Source organism: Aptenodytes forsteri, unplaced genomic scaffold (assembly GCF_000699145.1).
Source record: "Aptenodytes forsteri isolate BGI_AS27 unplaced genomic scaffold, ASM69914v1 Scaffold278, whole genome shotgun sequence".
Lineage (NCBI taxonomy): Eukaryota > Metazoa > Chordata > Aves > Sphenisciformes > Spheniscidae > Aptenodytes > Aptenodytes forsteri.
The window spans coordinates 2359787-2381372 of NW_008795907.1; positions in this window are offsets into that span (position 1 = coordinate 2359787).

Genomic DNA, 21586 nt, shown 5'->3' on the forward strand with positions numbered 1-21586 from the left:
TAAGTAAGGGCATAAGGAATTAATTCCAGGAAAAGTTGCAAGTCTGTAACTTTTTCTGCAGAAGGAGATGCCTCAGTTCCTGGAAAAAAATAGCAATGACTCAACATTTTCTACAATTGGCTTTATGAACTCCTCCCTTGTTTCTGTGATACCAGTGACTTCACTCCTGAGAGAGCCTTAAGTCAGGACAGGGGATTCCTCTGTGATAGCAAGGGTCCTTAAGGCAGATCATATAATAATAATCACCAGGCTTATATCTTTTGTATATTTAGCCCAAAGTGTTTTAACAAGCAGAGAAGGGTCTTAAACGTATGCTGAAAGCCAAGCACATGCTTCAGTGCACTACAAATTGAGCTATTTAAGTTTGAAATAACACATTTTGTAAAGCTCTGATCCAGAAAACGTATTTCAAGGTTTTGCGCATAAATACTGCGCAGATCACCAGTAGCTCTAACATTTCCCATATGCTCCTGTGCACATTTCATTCATTTCCTCTGCTATTGGCCATTTATTTGCTGGCACTCCTATCTTGCAAAATCATATGCAGAGGTTTTTGTTTTCATCATCCTCCGTTCTTGGCTTTAGACAGGGGGCTCATCAGAGAGTTGAACTGGTGGATAATGAAAGGCTTCAAGATTTTTTTTTTTTTTTTTAAATGGTTGAAGTTCCAAATCCTATGAAAAGAGAGTTCCCCATTGGAAAACACAAGCACAGACGGTTGCTTTTACCCTGACACATCAACATCTTGTAGAGGACTATTTCTTCTTATAAATGATACCATCTCAGATAATTTATACTGCTACTTGCTCCTGAAAAGACCTTTTGTATCAGTCTGAATACTGTTTCCTAGAAATAAGTGCCACCTCACAAAACTCTGCTTTGATGCTGAGATTAATTGTATCAGCATTCTTAGGAGGGTGGTCAGGTTGATTTTTGAACATTTCTAATGAAAACTGCTTTTTTTCCTCTGCTCTCTTCTGCAAACTCTTAATAGTTCATTAATTTTTTATTTTTTTTTTTTTTTAAAGTCTGATCCAAGGCTTTGCTGAAATGAGCAGGAGCAATAGTATTTGAGATTGCAGTCATGGTTAATGCCAGCATCGGCTTATGCTTAACTTCTTTTCATTTTTAACAGTCCTTGCCCTGCAGGTATAAAAAGGGAATTAAAGCCATAAGGCATTGCTTCAGATTTGTTCTCTTAATTAGCTCCTGCCATGGTGGATTAATTCCATCTGCAATGTGTTGCCATCTCTGCAGAAGTTTATCGTAGTGGAATGGGGGATTAATGAGGAGAGTGGATGCCTAGACATCCCAGCTGTCCGTAAGCTGCCTGTAATGGGATCAGTGCAGATGGCATAATGCTCTGCTTAAGTATCACTGAAGGTGAGGAATTCTTTTTCTATAAACCTGCCACATGCAGTTACTCATCCACTGCAGAAAATAAAGTGTCAGAGCAGCAGATCTGACTTAAAAATAGTGAGCAGAGGATCTGATCATGTCAAAAGAATCACTCACTTTTCTGAAGAAATAGTGGGTTTATCAGCTTTAGCATTTTAAGATAAATGAGAGACTAACTGTATTTTCCCCTCTTGTATTTTGACTACTGCAACCAAATGTAAATACATTTAAAAACTGGAGGATTTCTTTTAAAGCTGGGAAAGCTGCTGCTGGGAACCAGACAATCCAGCAGTAAACTCTGCACTGAGGTCTTACTCGGAAATGAATGGACTCTTAGGGCAATATGCTTCTTTCCCTTAGTGTAGTTTAAAACTGAAGTAACTCCAGTCAAGCCAGGGAACACCAGAGGCGTGAAAGTGGTGAAAGGACAATCGAGGCTCTTTCTATTTTAGTTTTATGTTGCACTTTTTTACCTGTTTAAAAAGAAAAAGGTCTTAATTTGCTTCTTAATCATCTGGTCCTATGGAAATGGCAACATCCCCATGAAGTAATATCTGTAGTGTAGTTTAAAACTGAAGTAACTCCAGTCAAGCCAGGGAACACCAGAGGCGTGAAAGTGGTGAAAGGACAATCGAGGCTCTTTCTATTTTAGTTTTATGTTGCACTTTTTTACCTGTTTAAAAAGAAAAAGGTCTTAATTTGCTTCTTAATCATCTGGTCCTATGGAAATGGCAACATCCCCATGAAGTAATATCTGAACATATTACCTTTTTGTCTCAATACCTGCATTACTTCATTTTACATCTCGATTATTAATGGAATTAAGTGTTTCCAAGAAAGCAGCAGTTATTCTGTTTAAAAAACACTAGTCTGGGACTCTAGAGATAGGGGTTCAATGACTACGACTATTACAGACTGTGTATAACCATAGGAGTCTTAATTTATCCTGTGGCCTTACCTATAAATGGAGGTAATAGGACTTTCAATGCCTGTTTTGTCTCTTTTAGACAGTCAGCTACTTGGGGCAGGTGCTGCCATTCTCCATGTTCATTTAGTGCCTCACATAATAGAGTTCCAATCTCTGTTGATGCTTCTGTGTGTTATTAAAATACAAAGGATGTCAAACAGAAAAAGACATTTAAGTGCTCAAGTGCCATGGGAACAATACAGGTACACAGGCATTTTTCTTCATCCTTATAAACCTGCTGCTAAATATACAAAGGTGTCTGTAGCTGTTCTACTACCTATACATAAAACAGAGGCACATCAGACAAAGTTACATTACTGGGTAATGCATGCTGGGTGCCTTCCAGAAGAGCTATCATGAAATGACAGCAGTAACTCTGACTCCTAGTCTCTAAAGGACAATAGTAATTTGAAACATTACTATTTTTTTAATGTAGCATCTAGTATGTTTTTGGATACACAATGAAGTTCTGTTCCACTCCTATGGATTCATTGTTTCTTATCCCCTACCAGCGTCTCTTGTTTGAGCTTCAGAATCTACAACATTATGTAAAAATCTCTCCTCAGTACAACAATTGAAAGGAGGGAGGGAGGAATCCAGGGATGCTGGAATTTTAGATGAAAACACTTCAGAAGAAAACTCTGAGGTCCTATTACTCAACTGGCTTTGTGAAAAAGAGCTGGAGACACAAAGTGGAGGTGACAGCTAATCATTTCAAGGAGAGTGCCCTAAACCAAGGGGAGGTAGGATGAGCACAAGAAGGAGAAACAACACTGGGTCAGATTCAGGACTTCAGAAACAATGGAAGGAAGGTCTTCCAGAAAAGGAGATGTGGCTATGGATGAATCCCTTTTGCCCCACAATCCTCTACAGGAGGGGAGGACAGAAGAATGAACCCAGAAAGAGTCCATAGGAAATGGCAGCTGAAGGCTATTCTGGCTCTTTGGAAAGCTGTCAGCTCTCCCCAGTTATGCATGGAACTGGGAGCAACAACTGTTGCTCAACACAACTCCCACATCTCATGGATTGTCACTACACTGCCACAGCCTCTCCCCTGCTCGAGGACCCCAGGAGCTCCCAGCAGAGCTGTCTGGCATATGAGCCCTGGAACATGTCTGGGGCTTTACACTCTGCCAGGGGAGCCATGAAAGCCTGTGTCTTAAGGAACTGAACAGCAAAAGACCTTATATCAGGTGCAACTTCCCACCACTTGCTCTGTGTCTCACAATCCAAGGCAGCACAGAATAGGTTAAAGAAAATACATGGCGCTCTGCATGTTTGCACTCAAACCACAGCAGGTAGGAATATGTGATGCAAAGTTTTGGTATACTGCTCTGGGATCTGTATAGAGACAGAATGACAGTAGATGCTCACATTTTCTTTAAAATACAGGTAGCTGAAGAAGCCTCTCTGCGCTATGGTTATGTCTTGTTTGGTCACATCCCTGTAATTGCACAGAGAATGTCATCTCTGCTCCAGGCTTGACTGTGAGACGCTCAGACAGCTGGGGGTTGTACTGGGCTGCTGTCTATGGGGCCAGGTAGGTACAAGATATGTTCAAGCATATACAGATGTACCTTCGCACCTGGGAGCAGGCCCTGGAGGAGGGAGGCATGAGGGAAGTGCTGAGCTGCTTTCACGTGGCATCTTCCTCCATGCTTAGTCTGTGACAAAGGAGCCAAACTACTGCAGAGGGGGATGTACATGAGTCAGGCTGCGGCTGCCTGTTCCCAGGAAGCTGGGGGTAACACGGCCTCAGTACCTGGGGCAGCCACAAGCCCTCTGCACAGCCCCTCCCTGAGCTGCCCGTTGTGTCCCTGTTACGCCTCTGCTGTGCATTGATACAAGGAGGGAAAGACAAAGTAGTGTTTTTTTTCCCCATGGTACAGAGAATCTATAAAAATACAAGTCAAACTTGCTCTTTAACTTCGTGAATTTTTTCTCTTTTACCAACATAAAAGGCAACTGTTAAACAAGACAGTGGTATTCAGCAAGTCCAAGAAATGGAACGTTTTAAGCAAGTGTTATCGCTAGCCACAGTAGTGGCAAAGTCTGATTTTCTCAGACTTTTACTTTGTACTGTTGCTTACTTTGCAAACATTCCCTTTTCTTCATTGAATAAAGGCAGTAAAATCTGGCCCTTGAGAACTTGCTCTTTCAGGGCTTGACTCCAAAGGGGGAAGCTGAGCTGAGCTTCTAAGGTAGGACCCCACATTTAAAAGAGGATGCCAACCCAAAGCTCACTGGAGTCAGAGAAGATAGGTTAGATCCATATTATGTCAGTCAAGATAAGCAGACCAAAGGATCAAGGATCCCACCACGGAATTCTTCCTGCCTGAGAAAGATATACCAGATTTTATTCTTTATACTGTGTTGTATGTCTTGTACAGCACAACATTTTATAATTAAAAAGATAACGTTCACAACAGAGGAGTGTGCATGGCAATAAACATTTTCTCTGGGTGATTAAGTACCAAAGCAAAGTTGAGGTGTTTGAGAACCAGCAAGCTGTTTATTGTGCATGTGTCTTCCAATGCCATGAACATTACTCCTGCTTTTATGACGAAGAGAGGAAGAAACAATAAACCATAATGCAAACAAAACATTATATTCATTGCCTCATGAAATCCTCTTTCTGATATTGCATCATGTCCCAACAAAGGCAGGATTTTGCAGAATAAATATTTTGAAGAGAGCTCTGAATGTCCAAAATTTGATATTTCAATAGCAGCCCAAGAATTGCTGCTTTGCTGAGGATGGCCTCTACTTTTCAAAGGGAAAGCTCTCAGGGTGATTTCAGATTTTTCCTTTTTGTTTTTCCCCCCTCAAAGAAGAAAGACAGCAATAAAAAGGAAGAAGATTAAAACGTGAAAAATTTCAACTGAATGAAATAAACGTGCTACAACTCTAAAAGATCCCACAGCCAGCGTCAGCCTAACCTCTCCGCAGGGACAGCCAAATTCAGAGGGCCTCACCCAACACTTTATGAGAATGGTAAAAATCATTCCCCAGATGTCTCATTCAGGACATCCAAAGAGTTAGTCAACATTTACTGTCATCAAATTATGATGTAGAAGCATTAAGGGTAAAATCCTGCTCGCAGCCTAAAAACCAGGTCCGATTGCTGTACGGCACTCAGCACACTGTGTTCAGTACTTCCTGCAGCAAGGCCGCAGGAGACTATGGAAAACTTCATGCACTATAATATAAGAGCATTCCTCGTGTGCAGCACCGTGGCAATGTATAGCTGTGCAAATGTGAAGGTAAGAGGTTCTTCATCCTGCTCCCATTCCTCCCCATCCCTATCTCCTGCTCTTAACCGCCCCCTCTGTTGTGCCAAAGCAATGATTTTGGGGCTCAGAGTGAAGTCCCAGCCTGCACACCCCCTCCACAACTGAGGGGCTCCTGAACTAATGTCATATGGGGTCAGTAATGAACTTCTGGAAACGGCTTTGAGATGAGGCAAGAGGTTGTTCATCCAGCCATACCCTGAGAATTTGAGAGCCATTTAACTTTAGTGAAATTAAGATTTCCATTTTATAGCGAGGTTTTGGGATGACTTCTTTTTAACATTTAATACTTACTGTAATAATGTAGCGAATGAAAAGGAATAGTTTAAATCAAGTCCTGTCATTAAGGTGAAAAATAATAGCTCTCAAGTTGAGAGAGGTTAAATTCAATTTGGTCATTAAGAAAACTGACAGAAAAGTTTGATCAAGAACAGTCTCCTTAATGAGGTGGTTGTAGCTAATTCATTAGAGAAAATGAAGTCTACAATAAGGATTCTGCACTTTTCTGACACTTGTTTCCTGTGAGCAGTTCTGTAGTTGACCCTCTTCGGTAAGGTTTTGAGAACCCAAGACCAATGTAAAGGTACATGTTCTCATACAATTTTTATATGCTGGATTTCTCCCTTAATATAACAAGCTGTTTTAAAGATTAGACCAATGATTTATCCTCTTCTATTCTCCATCTATAACAATACACAACTATGGCTTTGAGGAAACCCAAGCCTCCTGCCTTGATTGATAGACTCCAGAGCTGCTGGTCTGAAGCATGCGTGAGTATCCCACTCCTCTGGGGAAATTCCAAGAGTAGCTTTAGTACTTTATTTAATTTATTTACTCTTTATGAACAAAAGCCAAAACCCAACAACCAAAAGAACCAAAAGAAAATCCCTGAGCTACAGAACAATAAATCTGTTTGAATGTAATAATCTCTCTTTCACTCAGTTATATAAATTACATGACAACAAGCTCTGCAATAATAAATTGTTTGGTTTGCTGTTGTACATTAATCTTTGCTAGAATTCATAAACAAACTTTAAGTCAACAAGTGTGGGTTTAATTAAAAAATTTCCAACTCGGTACTATTTTACTACCCTTTTCTAGATTAGGCAATAAACCATGGAGTTTATACAATTTTATGTGAAGCAATTTTATTTTTTTCCCTTTAAACAGCTCGTATGAAGGGTAACTTCCTCGAAGCATTTGTGCTTTTCTATAGTCATCCATTTGTCAGTGCACTGCTTGAACCACTTTCTACCCCTTAAGGTAATACAGAAAAGGCTGGATTTGATCAGAGTTGGGAAAGGGAGAAGCAAATAAAAGTAAGTATTAGTGCTTGAGGCATTATTTGAATTGTATTTAGTTCAGTGGTTCTTAATCTATAGTTTTCAGACCCATGGAAGGCCATTTCTAATGGTCTTGAACAGACTCAAAAGAACAGCTGTGCCAATTGTCAGTGGGCTTAAAATAATTTTTAGAGGTTCTAACAGAATAAGGGAAGCCTCGAGCCTGAACTGAGGTGTACAAACTAAAATCCACTGAAGGCAGCAGAGAGACTAACAGGCTTTGGATCAAGTCCTTGCAACAAATGTTGTTCAATGTCAAAATTGCTCAATGTCATAAAGAAGGATGAGGACAGTGAAGAAGAGACCTGAATCCCAGGGGAAGCCTGTTAAACACAACCTTGAAGTTCTGGAAAAAACAGCCAAGTATCTACGACCAGAATTGGTTTCAAAATATTTCTCAGTTCCTCAAGCTCAGAAAGAATTTGGAAAGGATGTCTCTAGAGAAGCACACGAAAGCATTTATGTCATATTTACCTCACCTGGTAGTTGATAACCAGCACAGCTAATTTTGGTGCAACTTTCACCTTAGCTCAAGCTGTGCCTTCATCCCAATGACCCAACGAGTTTAGTTTATTCAAAGTGAGCTCTGCATTTGCTTTTGAAAACCTGCAACACCAACTGCTCAATAACAAATCAGAAAACAGACAAGTTTAAATTCTGTAGAGCATGTGCTGCCTCAGGCAACTGCATTCTTGCACATGGGCCCTTTTCATGGTGCAATTCCCCTGGTACTGAGGCAGGCTTACCATTGTGGTGTCCCACAAGCTTTCTCATAGGACTTCCTCAGTTCCTTCCTCCTTGCCCTACAGTCCTGCCCAGCCCTGGTTGTGGCATGCCTTCTGCAACATCCAAATAAAGAGTCTCTATTTTTCAGGTAACCAGACAAACACATGCCAAGGAAAATGGTTCTTTTTCAGAGCCTTGCAGTAGTTCAAGCTTTGGCTGCTGCTACTCATGGAGGCATGGTGGCATGCGAACATGAATGGGCCAGCAGAAAGGGATGCAAATCCAAAATATGACAGCAATGAACTTCTGATCATTGTGTTTTCTGGCCAGTAGACACCAGAATTTTGACTCTGTTCTTACATGTGTCTTTTGTTCCTGAAGGACTGTTTTTCCTTTTAGGGGTAATACAGTATCAAGACAGGCACTGTGATCACTGCTGAGAAAGGATTTTTCTGGAACTGGGGAAGTAATTTTACTTGACCAGCATAAAACACAATGTTTTGGGTTTGGTTTTACTGACTCACAGGGCATGAAAATGCACAAGTAACAAGTTTTACCTGGAGAGAGAAGAGTGTTCACCTTTCAGGTCTGGTCTGCAAAAGAATTCCCTTTCAATTGCCCACCTCTTTCCTGTGCTTTCTGTGGGAGAAATCCCTGTTACCGGGTGGGATGGCTGCATTTACAGTTAAATAGGGATTTTTTTCAGGTGACTTTTAAGTGACAAACTGTAGCTATTCATGGGCCCTAATGAGAGTGTTAATTTATATAGTTTCTGATGTGCAGTCCTGATTACATCTTGGATAAGGAACATCCTTGAAATAACTTGTGAATGCAAGTTCTCAAAGCAGTCTTCTGGGACTACTTTAGAAGGGAAGCAACTCTCCCCAGGAGAATCAGCCATGGCTGAATGGCACTTCCTTGGGACGCTGCCAGTAACGGTCTTCTTTCTTCTTTACCTTCTTGGAATAGCAAACATCACTCTTCTCCTCTCTCCCTTAGTCCTCCTCCCTCACGTAAAACTAGGAGTAAAAAGTGGAAGACAAAGGCAACAAGGTTTATGACATTTTTTCAAACATGAATTAAAAAAAGTCATCTCCAGAGAAATGCTGGTTATAGTCACACCTGCAGTCTAATAACTGTCATCCTCAGGAGAGACACATGCTGTAATTGAGCAGCATTGAAATGCCAGTGCTACTTCATTATTTTTAATATATGCCTCCCTTCTGTAAACCAACATATCACAATCATAAGCATTAAGAGCAATACTTAATTTCCAAATGAGTTTTCTTTCAACTAAGAGTGCAGAAAGTCATAGTTGTGTCTTTCAGGTATTTTTGAAATACCAGTGGGCTCAAACCAGTGTAAAAGTCCAGCTGGGAAGAATCCTTTTTTTTTTTTTTTAATTTATTTTTAAGCTGTTATTGCACTATATGACTTCAGCTTCCTATTCCTTGCCCGCATACTTTAAAAGTTAGCGGCAGCAGCACTTCACTCAATTGCCTAATTGTGCTTCTGAAGCAATGAGCAGTCAGGTTACCTGCTGCAAACCTTTGCAGAAGTGGTTCCCCCAACTCCCAGACTCCAGACTCACCCCACAGTACAACAGAAGCTTCTCCCACCTGCCTGGGCATTGAGAGTTTCCCTTTTCTGTGCTTCAGCATTGCTCACTTACATGTAATGTAATGTGCATTTAATGTGTGTTACCAGAAGTCCCCCTAACTTGTTTATTATAATACATACGCATATAATACATACATTTCCTCAGGCCCTCAGAAAGTCTTTGGTGCAGAGGGCAAATCTGTCTTACAGAAGCTACTGTACAATTTTGGACCCTTCCTTTGGTAAGCACCATTGTGAGATGTGATAAAAAAGCACTGAAGTAATTCACACCATCAAATGCTCTTAAATGTTCTTAAAAGTTGCCAAAAAAACACATCAGTGTTTTTTTCTCTTTTTCTCTCTCTTTTCTTCCTCACATCAGTGTTTTTCTCTTTTTCTCTCTCTTTTCTTCCTCCCTGACATATAAGCACTATTTGCAGAGAAGTGTCTACCTGGACCTTTCCCTGCCCTTCATCCCCATGTGCATTTCCTCACTCTGAGCTGCTGAATTAACTCAGTAAATGTGTACCAATAACACAACAACCAGGACAGTCCTTCCTAAATTACTGGTGGTTTCAAAACCCTCAAGTCTCAGGCTGTCCCTGTAAAGCACCAGAGATGAGCACCATGGTGCTTACATGCCAAAAAAGGAAAGATACTGAACACTGACAGGAAAAGTTAAGGTGAAATAAGTAATGCCTGCAGCACAGTGCAGTTGTAGGCCCTTTTCTGTAAGGTGTTTACTTCTGTCTGTGCAGGGATCACGTCTGCAGAATCAAACCATGTGTCAGTCTCATAAGCACAGGGAGCCCATCAGGTCCGTCACCCTGAACACAGATGCACTTTTCTGCCATCACTAGTGGGGAACTGTCAGCTCCTGGGCAGTTGACTGTCCTACAGCAACATTTTCCCTCTATCTTGCCAGCCTTATTAAAGCCATCATTTTTAAATGCTGTGGACATGACAGAACTAGGCCTTTTGACCTCAAGCCTTCACCTATGGCTGAATGTACAAACCATGGGGTAATTACAGTCTCCCAGGCATTATGCTGTACAACAGATGTCTGGTTTACAGCAAAGAAACTCACACGCAGAAGGCAGCTATAAGCCTATTTAATACAACAGCAATGGCAAATAGGCTTTTAACTCACACCAGCAAATAGTGTAAATCCAGAATATTAAAAGCACAAATGTGCTGTTAAAGAGAGTAAGAGGCAAATTAAAGTCACAGCACCACAAAGTTCTCAAAAGATAGCCAGTAAGAACAGACAAGGAAGTAAAAGCACTTCCTCCTGCATTCTTCAGGCTCATTTGTCATGAGAAGCTATGAAGTTAAGGCCTGTAGGAGAGTCAGGGATCAAAACTGTGATGAGCCTTTCCTCAGGGAAGATACCCACATTGAAGCTCCTTTTCCATCGCATCTTTCCATCCATTCAGCACAAAGGCTTGACAGCCTAAATCTAAATGCTCTAAGGAAGTCCCATCCATGAAGTTGTTTTTACAAAAAGAGCTTTCCTGCAGAAGAGAATAAGACCTACACTGTTTAATCAGTAAGTGATCTTCCTCATTTAGCACCAACATTGTGGACAAAGCAAAAGGTCCAATGACATTCAGCTGTGGTAAACCTTCCTCACGGGGACAACGGGGTTGCTCAGTCTTGCTTGCCTGCCTCAAGCTTCTGTATCATTGCCAGTGTGATAGCTAAGGCATAGCAGATCAGGATATATGGCCAGAACTGGCTGGAATGTTTCAAAGCGGAAAATTTTCCTATAATAAAATATAGTTTAGATAGAATCAAATTGTTTTGCAGGAATATGACAGTGCTGGTCATGTTTTCACCAGGGAATTGTTGAAGTGTATAGCTTGACTCTCTCTTACTTCAATAAAATGGAAACATTTTGTTTAGACAAATCACATGAAGTCTCTCTATATTTGTGAATAGAATTTTGGCAGAATTTTTGCTTTATGGAAAAATTTCATATTCTGAGTCCAAGGAGCCAGAATTCCTCCTGCATGCTGACTGTCATAGCAAGAAATGACCAAGAAATCTCCTTGGGTTCTTCTTAAAACATGCAGCTGGAAACAGAGACCTAAATACTTTCCTGTCTACTACCTATCTTCAATATTTCATTTTGAAATCATGTGAGGTATTTTTACATCTGCCTTTACTAAAAGAACTATTTAATGAGTGTTGCAACTGCATCAAAGTTAAATAACCTAGTGCTTCCTCCAAAGCCTTTCTTTTCATAACTGCCATGAACTTACCCAACCTCCACACCAGCCTGTCTGTCTCATCCCTATGAGCTAAAACAGAGGACTAAGCAGCCTGCTGCAGAGGGAAAGAAGGGGAAGGTGGGCATGTAGCTCTGCAGAGGAGCTGAAGAGCTACATCTACATTAGCATTTCAGTTTCGATGAGGAGAGTGCTGTTGAAGCAAACCTCTCGGGATCCCTACTTACTCTGCTTTGGTTTGCACCACACAGCTGTCTCAGACGGTGCTAAGGGGAGCACTTTAGGTGACAGTAAACTGTAAGTTGTGCTCCAGGTGTGCTTTTAATGTGCTTCAACCTCCAGCAAGCATTCAGTCCATAAAAACTGAGAAAATGGGCAGTAACTTCCCCCACCCCCAGAACAAATGTGGATGGCCGCTTCTCAGTTTCAGTTGCTTCCCCATACAGATCCACTCCTCCTGTGCTGTACTGCTTGCTGATGCAGAGCCAGTCACAGAGGAGAGGCCACGGGTCCCTCAGGGCACAAGCAATCTAATTGTGCTTTCTGTCAATAACACCAGTGAGGGAGCACCTGAAAGACATGGGAGGAATTTTATGACATGAGAGACAGCAAAATAATTTCTGGGTTCAACACTGTCATCCAGAGAAAGAGCAAAGGAGTTGGTTCTGTCTCCGAGTCTGCCAGCCAACACGACAGGTTGATTTTGGGAAGCACAAGGCAAACGGAACATGCTGTTTTAGGAAACATGCTGTTTTAGGAAACAAGACAGAGCTCTGATGGATTCCCAAGTGGGAATGAAAAAAACCACAGTGTTTGAAGCATAAATGGACAAAACTGCAGTCAGGAAGAGATTTCTTTTTAGAGGAATTAAAAAGGTTCCTTTCAGACTGCACAGTGTTAGCTAAGCAGATGCCTCAGCATGTGTTGTCAGGAATCGCGTTCTCCCCCTTGTCCCTTCCATTTAATTAATTAATCTAGAAATGGAGTTAAATGCTAAAGACTGCTCCTTTTCACTTTGCACTCATTGTCGGGGGGGTGGGGGGGGGGGGGGGGGGAAGAGACATGGTCTTTTTTTTCTACACTCTATAGCACAAGCAAAAGCTTTCTAAGTCCAAGCTCTCACTGTTACAATCTACAGACTGTTCCTATAGAGAAGACCAGTGATCCTTTAAAACCAGCTTTTTGCTTTTCCTGTTTAACTACCATTTCAGAACTGGAACATGAAAAGCTCCACTTGGGGTGACACTGCAATATTGAGCTAAGGTAGGGCAGCGCCGATTTTATGTTGTTTACAGCTCCCGTTGAGAAGGATGCACACTCCTAGCTCATGGGGAGTGCATCTAATATCTCACAATCTAGGTTTTTTTACAGCAGCATTGTTTGTCACATTGAAGTTGAACAGCCTGCATAGTCTGAAGTTGCTACATCACTTTAGGAAATTAGCTGCCATTTTGCATTACGTTAAAATTACTTTAAGATGTCAGTTTGCTTGTAAAACCACAAAATGTGATTTTACTTTTGGTTTCCTTACAAAATTATTTGATTCCCAGAATCATGGGATATGTCCTAGCCACTGCTACCTGCAGACTCGTCAACAGAAAATTCTGACAAGCTCAAGGCTGCTTCTACCTGGTGGCACAGCAGTATTATTATTTTAGCATTGGATGGCTTTGTATATTTTATAATTCTATTCAGATGGCAAAATTCACATAAAGAAAACCCATTGACTGGAGACCTACATTAACAGAAATAACAATGTAAATAAATAGTAAATAGTTCTTTGAGGAGAAGGGAGAATACAGGGCTCGTGGTTGGTAATCTGGAAGCCCTGGGACCTACCCATCACAACACTGGACTCCAGAGTATTGGGGATGACTGTTCTGCTAGCAATGCATTTACATCTGCCAAAAGCCAGATGTAAAGAAAAAAACCCCTCAATTCTTTATGGATGAGGCCCTGAAAAGAATCAGGGTTCAGTTACCGTCCACCAATATTTTGCTTGTGCCAAAGGAAGGAGAAGTCTAGGACTCGAATAAGAATAATTTTTTTTTTTAAATCAAAACTTTTTTATGGAAAAGTTAGCTTATAAAGTCTTGATTTATAAATTAAAATAGAATAGTGCTTATAAATGCATAACCTTTTGCCATTTTTGCTACCAAGAAGTAGGTAGGAAGGGACAGAAGGGAGAACAAGTTTCACAGTTTGGATTTTCTGTGAAAAACCTAAAGAAACCTACTTTATAGGAAAGACACCAGAAGAAAAAGCACTGTTAAAAAGCTATTAACAGCCATTTTAAAGCCAGTTTTTTCAGTGGATGCTTAATTATAGAGACAAACCATACCAAAGAATCTAATGAGTTGAACGTGTATTAGAAAGAACGCTGCATTAACCCTGAAGAAGGAAGAAAGGAAACGCATAGCCCTGAAGGACTGACTGCAGATCTAATTCCTTCCAACTTTGCTGCTGAAGCCTTCAAGACCAAAGAGAGACTCAGTAAAACCAGGGATAAGTCTAATTGGTTTTTAAGCACATGAGCTGGCTAGGCTTTGCCCAGAGGTTGTTAATGAATAATTTGACCTGCTGAAAGACCAAATGAGACTTTATTGCTTAACCTTGTAACCATAGTAATTGTAATTAAGTGGTAGCCTGGGAGAGAGCAGCATCTTGCTAAGTTTCTGCTTTGCCTTAATGTATAAACAGATGATTAAACTTGTCATAACTTTCTCATCTTGCACTCAGAGCGGTAATTTTAACCAGTACTCAAGACATTTTCCTAACTTGTTTATGTTGATTATCGGTGGGGCACAATTGCTATGCACAGCAGTGAATGCACTATTGTATTATTTATGCTATGGAAGCACCTTGAGACTCTAGCCAAGATAAGATGCTATACAAATTCATAGGTCTGACAAATGGCCAGTCTAAAAACCCCAGGGAAGGGGGTAGGAGTGACTCTCTAGGCCACACAGAGCATCTTGAGCAAGTATCCTACTATGTGACACAGACTGCCTATTCCAATCACGTTCTGCCCTGTGATGATGAGTCACTGACAGGCAGGAGGATTCCCATCTTCCCACTTGTGTTATTGTTTCCTTATAAACAAATCTCTATTTAGAACACAGTAGTCAACACAGTCATAAATAACAAACAGTCCCTGTAGTGTACTTTTGCTTCCTTGCCTTTCTGAAAGATTTTGTTTGGTTGCTATGAGAATAATTTTTTTTTTTTAAATCAAAACTTTTTATGGAAAAGTTAGCTTATAAAGTCTTGATTTATAAATTAAAATAGAATAGTGCTTATAAATGCATAACCTTTTGCCATTTTTGCTACCAAGAAGTAGGTAGGAAGGGACAGAAGGGAGAACAAGTTTCACAGTTTGGATTTTCTGTGAAAAACCTAAAGAAACCTACTTTATAGGAAAGACACCAGAAGAAAAAGCACTGTTAAAAAGCTATTAACAGCCATTTTAAAGCCAGTTTTTTCAGTGGATGCTTAATTATAGAGACAAACCATACCAAAGAATCTAATGAGTTGAACGTGTATTAGAAAGAACGCTGCATTAACCCTGAAGAAGGAAGAAAGGAAACGCATAGCCCTGAAGGACTGACTGCAGATCTAATTCCTTCCAACTTTGCTGCTGAAGCCTTCAAGACCAAAGAGAGACTCAGTAAAACCAGGGATAAGTCTAATTGGTTTTTAAGCACATGAGCTGGCTAGGCTTTGCCCAGAGGTTGTTAATGAATAATTTGACCTGCTGAAAGACCAAATGAGACTTTATTGCTTAACCTTGTAACCATAGTAATTGTAATTAAGTGGTAGCCTGGGAGAGAGCAGCATCTTGCTAAGTTTCTGCTTTGCCTTAATGTATAAACAGATGATTAAACTTGTCATAACTTTCTCATCTTGCACTCAGAGCGGTAATTTTAACCAGTACTCAAGACATTTTCCTAACTTGTTTATGTTGATTATCGGTGGGGCACAATTGCTATGCACAGCAGTGAATGCACTATTGTATTATTTATGCTATGGAAGCACCTTGAGACTCTAGCCAAGATAAGATGCTATACAAATTCATAGGTCTGACAAATGGCCAGTCTAAAAACCCCAGGGAAGGGGGTAGGAGTGACTCTCTAGGCCACACAGAGCATCTTGAGCAAGTATCCTACTATGTGACACAGACTGCCTATTCCAATCACGTTCTGCCCTGTGATGATGAGTCACTGACAGGCAGGAGGATTCCCATCTTCCCACTTGTGTTATTGTTTCCTTATAAACAAATCTCTATTTAGAACACAGTAGTCAACACAGTCATAAATAACAAACAGTCCCTGTAGTGTACTTTTGCTTCCTTGCCTTTCTGAAAGATTTTGTTTGGTTGCTATGACTTTTCAGCATTTGCCACAGAGCATTTCTCAGCTATATGACTGCTCCTTTTCAGGATAGGTGCTGGCTTCCACCTGCCAAATACAGCTCCTTGCCCAACCTGGCACCAGAAATTACCAACCTCACCTCCTGTTAGTAGTCTGGCAGGATCAACTCCCAAATCTTCAGTCTCTTCATTACAACTTGGATCAAACTTAGTGTTAGGGTTCAGAGCCATTGGATGACTCAACTGTACCTACACAGAACCACCATGCCATTGTTTGACACATTATTCTCAAGGGCTGGATTGCTGTTTTTATTTTGGGCTTGATTGCCTTTCCCAGAGTTTTAAACATGGTGCAGGGTCAATCTAGAAGGACTAATGGACACCAGTTGGAACTAGGTCTACAAAAGAGAAGAACTGTTTGGTGTAAATTTAAGGTTAGTGCAGCATACTAGCTTTAGGGGTCTGTAGATATCAGATAAGCACTCTTAGAATTAGAAGCAAAATCCAGGGTTGCAGAGGCTGGTGAGTTAGGAGAAGAAATGTGTCCAGGCAGTTCATTGGAGTTTGTTTTAGAAATTACATGCTCTGGGGATGCCTCTAACAACTGGTTGGTTTAGGAGCTGCAGTTTTACAGATGGCACTTAATGTCCCGCGTTTAAAAGGGAAAGAATATAAATTACATATGGTTTTGGCCAGACAGATCAAATTCAACTATGACTTAGATCCTACTCTACTCGGCATGATTCTTCAAAAATGATGCAGTTAATCAATTTGTGTCTTCAACAATGCAAAAACAAAACAAAAAAACCACATCCCAAAACACAGATTACTCATCACGGCTGTGTATGAGGGCATTTACCCAAGCTAGCAAAGCTGCACAGGTATAAACCAATACAACAAATGGTTTGGCACAGAAACCATTTAAGTGTTCTGTGTGATCATCCCTATTAATCAGTATATGCATAAATGGACTTAGGCTCCCTATCCTACAGCTACACATGACATAGCTAGAGATGTCCACTTTCATGCTTATTCACAATTCTGTGCCCTGGAAGTGTCCATTGGCATGTTTCATAAAAGCTGAATATAAGCAAAATAAGAAATCAATTCACTGTGCAACATTTGTGTTAAAGGAGAAAAAAAAAAAAAAGAGACAGCTAGTAGATCAGCTGGGATACAAAAAAGTTAATTCAAAAAAGAAGGTGGAGAGAAAGATAAAAGGATAATCCTTTGAAATGATAAAGGTTTTGTGTAATGCTTAATTTTAATCAATACATGGGACTAGACAAGGATCATCCTCGCAAAGGATGACATAAAAGGATTAGTGACTTCCAACCAGCACAAAACTGCACAGAGACATGTTTATTACCGTTTTGAATTGTTTCTTCTCCAAATAAGATTTTAAAATTCAAATGAGTTGAATAAAGAGATGTATAGGTAGAAAAGGGGGGGTGGATTATTTTTTTTTTTTACTATTTTTAAGATGCAAAGTTAAGATGCAAATTAAGACAATTTAATAATGTTAATATAGAGCTATATAGAAATGGTAAGATCCCACAAAAGTTACAAGATTGTCCTGAATAATGGGATCATCCTTTATTATGTTGTTTCTTTTTCAGTTGTTCAATTTCAAGTATTTTTTCTTTTCCTTTCAGGTTTGAATCCTTAGGGTCCACTTTTCAAGTTTCCAACCAGGCAATGCCAGTTAGAGTCTTTAAAATGAAAGCTGAGACTCATGTGATCATATGGTTCTGTGAATGGGGACTCTAAGGAAAGTGATCAAAAATGCAACTGAAGTGATGATATTGTCCAAGATACAGGCTGCATAGGTTGCTTCTTCATTGCTATAAGGTTATCACAGAGAGACAGTAACAAACCAGATGGAGAACACTTTTGAACTTGCTATGACTAGGAAAAATAGGATTTGTTTCTCTTTTTGGATTTAAAATAAAAAAAAGACAACTGATTTTGCTCTCAACTCTGCATTGCCATTTTCAAACCAAACCACATAAATTGATTATCTGCTTAAGGACCCCAGCTTGTCATGTATCTCTAGGACCACTTTCACCAACTAAGTTATTTTCTGCTCAGATTTCTGTCCTTGGAACTCCTTTATCCTATGCTAATTCCCCTGAGTTAACAGGCATTAATCAGTAACAGCCAAGAGGTTATGCTGGACACTCAATAACTGAATCTTTCTGGGGAGAAAGAGGAAAATCCAACAGCAACTTTCAGCAATCTGGAATACCTTCCAGAGCCCATCTTTCAAATATACCTGGAGTCAATGCACAAGGTATGAAATCTCAGAAGAGTAAGGTGGACCAAATCCTTGACTTTGAACAGACAGCTGCTTCTGCATACAAAGCCAGGGATATTGTCCTTTGACAAGTAGTTTGAAGAAAAAAAGTTAGCGTCCATAGAGCTTTCATTTCAAAACAGGAGATGTCCATAGTTTTTTGGTTTGTTTGGGTTTTTTTACCTTCTGAGAGACTAAAAGAATAAGCTATTAACATCAAGAAGTGCACAAATAAGCTTCAGCTAGTATGTCTAGACTTAATTACAACAAGGGTGGTTTACAATAGTTTCCTAACACACCAGCTTTCCCTGTTGCCTTTGGTGGTGATAATGCAGATTCACTACATGGGAATAGCCTTATAAGGCATTTGCAGCATTTTGGGTTTTCCTGTGAGGAACCTACCAAGATGACACTCATGCAGTCAGCCTGTAATATGCCCTATTAAGCAAGCCAGAGGAATGATAGCAATATACTGCAGCAGTAGCATATCAATATATCGTGTTCATCCATCTTGTGAATTTCAACTTCCAGGGGGCTCAGACTGGACTCCCTTTCTTCCCAAGTGGTACCAAAATACTTCCGCCACACACAGATCCTCACCTGGACCACACAGATGTGCCCAACTCTGCTAGCCCTCTCCATCATCTATTACTTTCTGTAGACCTCAGAATTAAACTGTCCTAATACATTTTTTCATTCTTTCCCCCTGTGGAAAGTAAAATGCTTTTCTTACTTATTTCTTCAGTATTTTATCTTTCTTTATGGAAAGCAGCTTCCCCAGCCTTTCTTGTGTGCTATAATCACTTCTCTTGTTCCAATGTACTGCCTCTCATCTCCCCATCTCCTTGCCTCTTTTCAGTATTTTGATCCTCTCCCCTTCTTTCGCATTCTATCTTTCTGTTTCCTACTGTCTCTGTTCCCAAGCTCCGCTCCCAGTCTCAAGCAGAAGGGTGTAATTTCAGTTTCCTGTTCTCCTATTAGTTATGCCACTGGTGAATCATCCTAATTGCAAAGAACATACTCCCCATCATTTGTGAATTTGGTTTACAAATCTGATTGAGTGATAGGAATAAATATTACATAAAATGAATATGTAGAAATTAGCTAGCCACTAGGCACAACACTAAGGCTGTTCATAGAGATAGATAATATCCAGTAGGAAATCACAGGGTAGATACCCCAGTATACTATTTCATAGCGTCAGCCGCAGTTTACAGCCAAAATGTAATTTGTTTCTGCAGATAACTATTAAAATTGTCTGCTATTTCTACAAATGCAGATACGAAAGTCTTAACAGATCTGCTGGGTATTTAACAGAAATGGTAATCATAACATAAGAGAGACAACTGCTGCGTGCAAATGAGATTCTTTTATAGTCACAAGTAAGGCTTGGCTAAGAAGGACAACCTTCTCATACACCAACTTAGTAAACAAGTATCAAAGAATGATACATTAAGTGATAAATATGGATGTACATTGGACATAAACTTGTGAAAGTCTGCAGTAAGTTGAAGATGGTAACACAGGTGGTTCAGATTTCAACATCAGAGCCAGGAGTCCCACATCTCACTGGGCAACCTCCATTCATTCACTGGTAAAATGCCATTTACTGTTCCTTCCAGGGATATTGTTAATTAATTAATTCTTAATTAAGTTTGCAAAATACAAATATCCTTGATTAAAAGACACTGTAAAAGGGAAATTATTGTTAGGAGGATCAGAACTCTTGCCTGGGGAAAACCTTTGGGTGTATTTTCTCATTAATGCTAATGGAAATTAACAGCTTAATGCAAGCCAAGCTGAAAATAAGACACTTTACGTTTGCATCTTAACTACATTTGCTTCATTACTTATTTAGGATCACTGATACACGTAGGAAGGTGAGTCTCAGCACTCTGAGTTATAGTTTTTAAGTGGTCCTATATGTACAAATACATCTGAGTGAAAAAAAATATATGCAACTGTTATGACAGTATGTTCCTTAGAGGAACACGCATGGTAGCATGCAGGAATGTGCCTTTCTAAATGGACACACCAACCTAGCAGAGAGCAAGAGAAAATAATCAGGAAAGGCCAAAGACTATATCCAGGAAAAAGAATTGGAAAGCGTTAAAAAGGAATAAGTGAGAGAGGCACACGTGGCACCTACATTTAACTCCTGTCCAAAATTGCAATTCTGAGAGCCTTTGTTACACCCTGGATATGTCTGGGTATGTTTAAGACCTTGGCTTTCCCTAAACACTAACGAGTTTTTGCTTTGGTCATGTCCAATTGCCTGTTCTGTCTTGACATACCAAGCAGTTTGGCACCTGGCCTATGACCTGTCAGATGCAGAGTTGGCACCTCCTGCCTTCCGCTCTGGTGACACTGGCCCTGATGGAGAGGGTCTCACACATAGGGACATAGAAGGCAGTTGCACCAACCACATCAAAACACAAGCAGAAGATGAGGACCAGTTTCTGCAGTCTCACATGGAAGGAGCTATGTTACCTGATGGGAGCTGCTCAGGAGACATGTCAAGCCCACTCCTCTCAGGGGATCAGGCACCTCACCCTGCCAACCTGCAGGTTCAGCCTGTCATTTCCCACACCAAGCAGAGGAGATGGGGCATGGGGAACCTTCCCACCCCAAATCTCAAGTGAGCGTTCTAATGCTAGACTATCATGGCAGTTTCTGTCTTGGCCTTTCCTACAGCCCAAAGAATATGTAATGGCATCATAACGAGCAGCTTCAAGAGAGAGAAGTGAAATAGCCCCATCCCAGGACACCACACAACCCTACACGCCTGTCAACTCCTACCTGACAACATGAGATCATATGATATGTAGATGCCTTTACTAGACAGGCAGGTGGGTGACCACACCAACAGATGAAAGTCTGTATTCCTCGAGCCAGCCTGAGTTCTCTGTTTGTATTTCGCACATCAAGTTACTGTTATCTTTGTTAACTAACTTCCTTTTGCTCCCTGGTTAGGGGCATTGCCTAGTTCTCATACCACAGCAATCAAATACAACTACAGCAATTAAAGAGGCAAAACCACCTTTAAACGTAAATGTACTTGTTTCCCCTTATGCTAAGATGTTGCTTCCGTATAAGACCATGACCACTAAGAAAACTATGAAGTTTATGTGAGCATTGTGCTGAACACTAAGAATAAACCAAGAATCTCAAGAGAAACCTCCAGAGCTTCCCTTCCACAAATCACACACTTTTAAGAGTTACTTAGTAAAAACATTTGAGCAGGATTAGATCTTCAACCACTGCCAGGGGCTTTTATTTTCCCTTCTAAAACACAGTAATTCACAATGTAGTTTTTGGTTATCTGTAGTGTATTTTCCATTCTATTTTTGTTCCAAAGAATGAAGGG